The following is a 7,223-nucleotide window of genomic DNA, read 5'->3' as shown; positions in this document are numbered from 1 at the left end:
CTGATATCTTAATTCTGTTTTCTGTGTAACTGTGAACTGTTGCCCTAAATTACTTTCTAAAGGTTATAGATTATAGTCAAATCCTCACGGAGAGGATTAAATGGATAGGAAACCAGTCACAGAATCTGTAGCAAAATTTTCTTAGCTAAGATCCTTCTTTCTGAGAGTATCTACAACATGAGTATTATCTAAGAACTCATAAAATTCAGTACCTGCTAAATGGCCTCACATTTCAAATGTCCAAACATTATTTTATTTTAATAATGAACCAAGTGGTACCACTCCAATAATGGACTTGAAGTAGGTTTAAAAAAAAAAAACTTTTATGAATCTTATTAAAGATGTAAAACTCAGGGAAAATTGAAAATATGTTGAATAAAATTTCTTGACACTGGAATAACACCGGAAAATTTAAGTGACCTCTTGCATTTTTGATAATCCTGCAGACAACTATAATATTTTCTTGAAGTATAGGATTCCGTGCAAGGCCTTTCCTTTACTTAAGAAGATTTAATTGCTATTTCTGACTTCTTTCCAGACATCTCTATGTGAATGCCCAGTTCACAGTCAAATGATAACTATCTGAACCTGAGCTTAGTGATGTTTACTCCTGTTAAATCAAGATTTATTGAAATCTTCCTTTATATCATGTTCTTTGCAAGGCAAAGTGAGTGAAAGATGAATTAGCCATACACTTATCTTCCAAGTGGCTTTCAGTCCACTAGGGATGGGTAGGAGGGACAGAAAGCATGTTTTTTAAAAAAATCACATGGTGTGGTAAAGGCTAGAATGGAAACATATGCAAATAATTCTTTTTCTAAATGTTCATAGCATCTTATCTTTTTCTCTCTCATGGCATTATTACTTTTACCATTTAATACAGTCATTTGTCACTTCTATGACTTCAGACTTTTTTGAGGGGTAAGACATGGATATTATGTTGTGTGCTTTAAGACAATTTTTTTGAGCAGTTTTAGGATTACTGCAAAACTGGGGGGAAGGGGCAGAGATATTTGGTGTGCTCCTTCCTCCCCCCTACCAGCTTCCCTTATTGGTAACATCCCCCACCAGAAGGCTGCATGTGTTACCATTGCTGCACCTGCATCCAAACATCACAATCACACGAAGTCTGCAGTTTGCATTAGGAATCGTTCTTGGTGTTGTACTGTCTTTGAGTTTGGACAAATATATAATGACATGTATCTACCATTAGAATATCATAGAATATTTTTACTGCCCAGAAAATCCTCTGTTCTCTGCTTAGTCATTCCCCTCTCCCCCCATGATATCTTTTTAAAAACTCTCCAACACATTTAGCTGAGTGCCTTGCATGGGAAAGTAACAGTAAAAGAACAACAGCAGTAACACCATTAGCAACAAAAGTCACTTAAATGTTGCTAACTATGTGTTAGTCTCTGTTCTAGAGTTTTGTCCCTGTTACTTCATTTAATCCAAATAACAACTCTGCAAATCAGGCACTAACATTATCCCCTTTCAACTGATGAAGAGACTAAGGCACAAGTTAAGTGGAATAACTTGCTCAAACTCACCTAGCTCGCAGTGCAGAGTCCAGAGCTGGACAGCAGGTAGTCAGTAAACACCCACTGAAGACATAATAAATTAATATTAGGTAGCTGTTTAAAGAAAAACTTAAACACAGAAGTCTTGGAAATTCTACATCTGATACTAATGCATTTTCCTTTGGTGTTGGGGCTGCATCATTTGTGGAGACTGTAACAAACTACCTCTGCATTAAAGGATTTTATTTATGTCTGGTGGGGGGCTCCTCAGTAGTGTCTCTGCCCTAAGACACAAAAGATCGACACATTTTACCTATAGCAGTTCTTTGGTTTCGTTGTCCTGTTTTTCAGATTAGATTGTCCTCAAAGGACGGAAGCTTCATTGCCATGCTGGACTTCTTGTGTTATACATGGAAACTTCCCCACTGCTCTGAATATAAATCAGCGTTACCGGCAGCACATAACAACTGACTTTACAAATTAATGGAATGCGCCAAACTGGAAGTCATTTGGAAACCTGGACCCTGTTGGCCTTCTTGGTCTTTTACCTTCAGGCCCTAAGATAATCATAGCCTGTTGGAGTTAGAAGGGGCTTTGGATCATGTGATCCAACCATCTCCTTTTCCAGACAGCAGGCTCTGGTTCAAAGCAGCTCTGACCCACCTGAGGCCACACTATAAATTAAGGGAGGACACAAATGAGGACAATCCCGTTTAGAGATGAGAAGGACATGCATGAAACAATCGGAGACATGTTTCGAGGGCAGCATGAGCTATTACCATGAAAAAAAATTAGCCATTCTCTGTATTCAAGTACTCGATGGGGGGCAGGGGAGGACAATACAGGGCACAGGCAGACTGATGGGGTCCACACCAGTGACAGAGGCTAGATTTTGTGGGATTGCAGAGGAACAAGTGGTGCATTCTGGCCGTTGTATTCAGGGAAGCTGCCGTTTATTCATCTGATCTGTCATTTTTATCTAGCATATGCTCTGAGCATTACTCTGTATGCTGGAGAATCAGTGAACATGCTTTGTCCTCATGGGATTTATATCCTTATTGAGATAGACTGGTCTTCATTTATTTCTGTATCATTAACAATGAAAATACAGAGACTGGGCAGGGAGTGCGGGTTGGCATCTGCTCAAAATGGAATGGTTTTTAATAGCTTTGAAGTCGATACATTTTTTTCAAAGCTCTTTTTTCCCCTTCTTTCATTCTTCCTACCCCTCCCCCCCAGCTCTTTCTTACTGGACATACTGAGCTATGCTCGGCTCATAGACAATTCACAAAATATCAATGTTGATATCATTTCCATTCTTTTTACTAAATCAGTGCATGATGAAACCATTTTTTTCCTGTACTTTAGTAGGAGAATCAGAATGCTTTGCAATACTGTATAATGGCTTAGAAAGTTGGAATCAGAATGCGTAGGGGGATTTTTTTCAAGGAGGCTGTAGACTCTCAGGTTCGTTACTTTTCTTAATTCTAATGGGGAGGAAGGAGGAAAGAAAAAGGAGACTTTTAGTTACTTGCTTTCTTAATGTGATTTCTTTGACAGAATAACGCTTCTATATAAGCTCAAAACAAGCCCAGAGAAGAGGTAAAATTAGAAAACAGATATGTAGAATTTTAGGTCAATATCATATGTATCATGTGAGGCTGAACACATTTTAAAAATTTACTGAACTTTTTAAAGGATTTTCCTGAGTCCATTAACTGTTTTATTATATTGTCCATTTTCCAAGAATTAAGAATAAAGCAACATTTCCTGTCAGTGAGGAGACTGAACAGAGTGGACGCACTTGAGGATATGCCTACCTCCTTAAGACATTTAATTTTAAGCTTAAATCCTAACTAGTAGCATCTGAGGATTTTTTCTTTAACCTCCCTCCATGTTTGCTGGGCTGGCCATGGCCAGTTTGCCCACCGATCTGTTCCTAGCCTCTCTCTTGCTTGGCAGAGGTGTCAGCATTCTCAGGCTGATTTTTCCAGGTGATGTTGACTTCCAGCTGTGCCTGGCAAATGGAGGCTGGGTGGGGAGTTAGAGGGCAGTGGGAAGGAAAAGCCAGGGTCCCCCCGCCTGCTCTCTCCCCTTGCCCACCCGTGATCCATCCCTGCTGGCTGCTCTGTCCCCTCAGGGGTCCGCTTTGTGCCTGGCAGGCTCGCTGTTGCTTTAGCTGCTGCTGGGTGGCTGGCATCCCTGGGCTCTGATAACATCACTTCCCTCTGCTCACATGCAGGAGTGGGAGGGGCTGCTTCTCTGCTAATGTCTGGGTACCTCCTCATCCCCGGTTTGACTGCTTCAACCTTCCAAATGCCACTGTAACCAATGTTATTAAATCAATTCTGTTTTAAATATTTGGAGTGGTGTCTGTCTTCCTGAATGGTCTTGCCAGTAGTATGATGATGACTTTCAGAATTTTCTTTATTCTAGTATAGAAGCAGAATCCCTTTCTTCAGGGCACACCAACTGGAATGGGGTGAAGGGTTTTCCTCCAAATTCATGTCTACCTGGAATCTCAGTATGTGACCACACTTGGAAATAGGATCTTTGCAGGTGTTGGTAATTACTGAGGTCATACTGAAATAGAGGGACATCCCCAGTCCAGTGACTGGTGTCCTTATAAGAAGGCTGTGTTACTACAGAGGATGGGTTGAAGCTGAGTTTGGAAGTAAGTTACACAGTCTGTCTCTGGCTCATCTTTGTTTCAAGGGTATGGCTCTCCCAGACATCTGGTTTACATCCTGGACAGTCCTCTTTTTCTTAGGAATGAAATACTGTTGTGACTCTAGTTCTGTGCTTCAGAGCCAAATCGCCAGGCTCACACCCTGTATATTTTCAAAATTTGACGAATACTGACAGAAAAACTTGACAGTGTGCTTGAAGCAAGTTTTTGTTTCCCTAAGCATTGAGAAACCGAGAATTTCTGTCTGCTTTTAGGAGATTTTGACCTGTCTCCTTTTACCTTTACAGCCCCAGAAAACAGGAAATATACTGTTGACTAGATGAACTGTTGTTTTGGTTCTCTCAAGTTCCCTATTTGCTACACTGTTTCTTCTAAGGGTAGTCAAAGCTTTTCCACTTTATATTTTCCCCTTAAAGGCTCTGTGCTAAGGCAGACTTGAAGCTTGGACAAATTAGATCTTGAGTCTACAACAGAAATTTGAAGGCTTTTCCTTTACCTCAGTCCACATCATTCGCCATTCAACAGAATGTGTACAGACCTTTTACACTGAGGAGGGAGAGGACTGTGAGGATGGTGATAAAAGAAACATTGCATTATTTTTTTCCCCTTGATTTGTTCTCAAACCCCCTTTTCTGGTAGTTCACACATTTTCATTTTGCAGCTGATGTAGGCAGGGATGACAGATTTTTAATACTGAAATGGCGTGAAAATATTTCTGATAAAACCTGGAAAACAAGTCTTTCCAGCACAGCCACTTGCCGACTGTGTAGGTTTCAAGTCCTTGAAGCTGTACCTTCTTGATACCTCCCTGTACTTTAATACATTGCATTGGAACCGTCTACTTAGGTTTCTCAGTCCAGAGAACAAATAAAATTTCCTCAAGGACAATAACCTTTCCTTTGCATCTTCCATCCCCAGTGCCTAAACCCAGCTGTCATACCGTCAGCACTCAAGACGTGCAGTGACTTACCTTGATGAGGAAGAAGCACCAGCTGCTGCTTTGGGATCAGTTAGCTAAAGATTTTGGACGGTTGAGGTCCCGTGGCTCCTCGGTATGAAGAGCTAAATATAAAAAGAAGAGAGTTTAAAAATGTATTCATCTTCCCAAGCCCACATCATCTCCAAAAGCCCACATCTCCCCAAGCTCACATCATGTCCCCAAGCCCACATCATGTCCGCGAGGCCACGTCATCTCCCTGAGACCGCGTCATCTCCCCTGGCCCGAGACATCTCTCCAAACCCACAACTCCCTGAGCCTGCTTTATCTCCTGGAGCCCACATCTCCCCAAGCCCGCATCATCTCCCCAATCAGCATAATCTCCTCATCCCACATCTCTCCAAGCCCACATTATGTCCCCGAGGCCACATCGTGTCCCCAGGCACACACGATCTACTGAGCCCGCATCATCTCGCCGAGCCCACAGCATGTCCCCAAGCCCACATCTCCTCAAGCCAACATCATCTTCCCAAGACAGCATCATTTCCCTGGCTCACATCTCCCCAAGCCCACATCGTGTCTCCAAGGTGACATCATGTTCCCGAGCACACATCATCTCCTCCAGGCCCCATCATCTCCCTGAGCCAGCGTCATGTCCATGAAACCAAATCATCTCCCCAAGCCTGCATTCTCTCCCCAAGCCCACATTTGCCCAAGCCCACATCATCTTCCCAAGCCTACATCATCTCCCTGAGCCCTTGTGTCCACGAGTCGGCATCATGTCCCAGAGCCCGCATCATGTCAGCAAGCCCAAGTCATGTCCACAAACCAGAAAAATGTCTGCGAGCTCATGTCATCTCCCCAAGACCTCATCATGTCCCCTGGCCCGAGACATCTCTCTGAGCCCACAACTCCCCGAGTCCGCATTATCTCCCCGAGCCCAGTCATGTACCTGAGACCACATCTCCCCAAGCCCATATCATCTCCCCAAGCCGACATCATGTCCCAAGCCCGCATCATCTATCCAAGCCCACATCTCCCGAAGGCCACAACATCTCCCCAAGCCTGCATCATCTCCCCGAGCCCATGTGTCATGGGTGTTTTTGTCTGCGTGTGTGAATGTCCTGTGAGATCACAGGACTCCTCAGGAAAGTGTGAATTTCCTCACACTAGTATATTTAGAAAAAACACTCTTTTCAGAGGGTGCTGTACTGGATTACCTCCAAAGGTCTCTTTATGTACTCTGATTATGAAATTTAAAATGATATGGAGTCATTAATAATTGATCATGATAATTGACTGATCCCCTCCTGCCCGCCGCTGTAGGAGTGGGCACAGAAGTGCCCCTGAGAGAGTCAGCTTTAAAGCACTTGCCAGGTCCTGTCCACTCAAGACCAGCTTCTGGGAGTGTCGGCCACTTAGGAGGGGCTGGTGCGCCCCCTGCAGGTTTGACCCCGGCAGGGCCAGAAGCCATAATTAGCCAGCTGCGGGAGGAAGGACGGAGCCAGGCAGGGAGAATAGGCCTGCCCTGCCTTCCACCTCTCCTGCAAGCGGTTAGCCAGCAGCGTGGCCTCGCTGAGTCACTGACGTGGTGCTTTTGTAGTTACATGGTTAAAAAGTTCTCAAATGTTATACCATGCTCCTAAATAAATCTTGGATTGATTAAAGATTTAATTGATGGAAATAAAAGCAAAAAATAAAATAAAAGTGAAGAAAGCATGTAACATAAGGCTGAGCCACAGAGCAGGGTCAGCAGACAAGCAGAAACACATTTTCATTTCATCTGGAGAGCGTGTGTTGGTTTCTCAAGTTTGTACTTAATGATGCACATTGCCACAATCTCTGAAACCATGAAAACAGCTTCCTGCTGTTTGCACCTGCTAAATTCCAGGGAGACTGGCTGGGGCCCAGAGGGATGCAGAAAGGAATACACTGAGGGATAAGGAGATGGAGAGGTTTTTGGTGGGGAGCTCTCTGGGGAACTAGGCCTTCAGCATCCTGTAGTTCCACCCCACTCTAACCACAGTCACATACAAACATGACTTTCTCAGGGGCAAGCCTCACTTCTGGAAATGTC

Source organism: Camelus bactrianus, chromosome 35 (assembly GCF_048773025.1).
Source record: "Camelus bactrianus isolate YW-2024 breed Bactrian camel chromosome 35, ASM4877302v1, whole genome shotgun sequence".
Taxonomy (NCBI): domain Eukaryota; kingdom Metazoa; phylum Chordata; class Mammalia; order Artiodactyla; family Camelidae; genus Camelus; species Camelus bactrianus.
The sequence above is the reverse complement of the archived record's forward strand: the minus strand, read 5'-3'. Positions refer to the sequence as shown.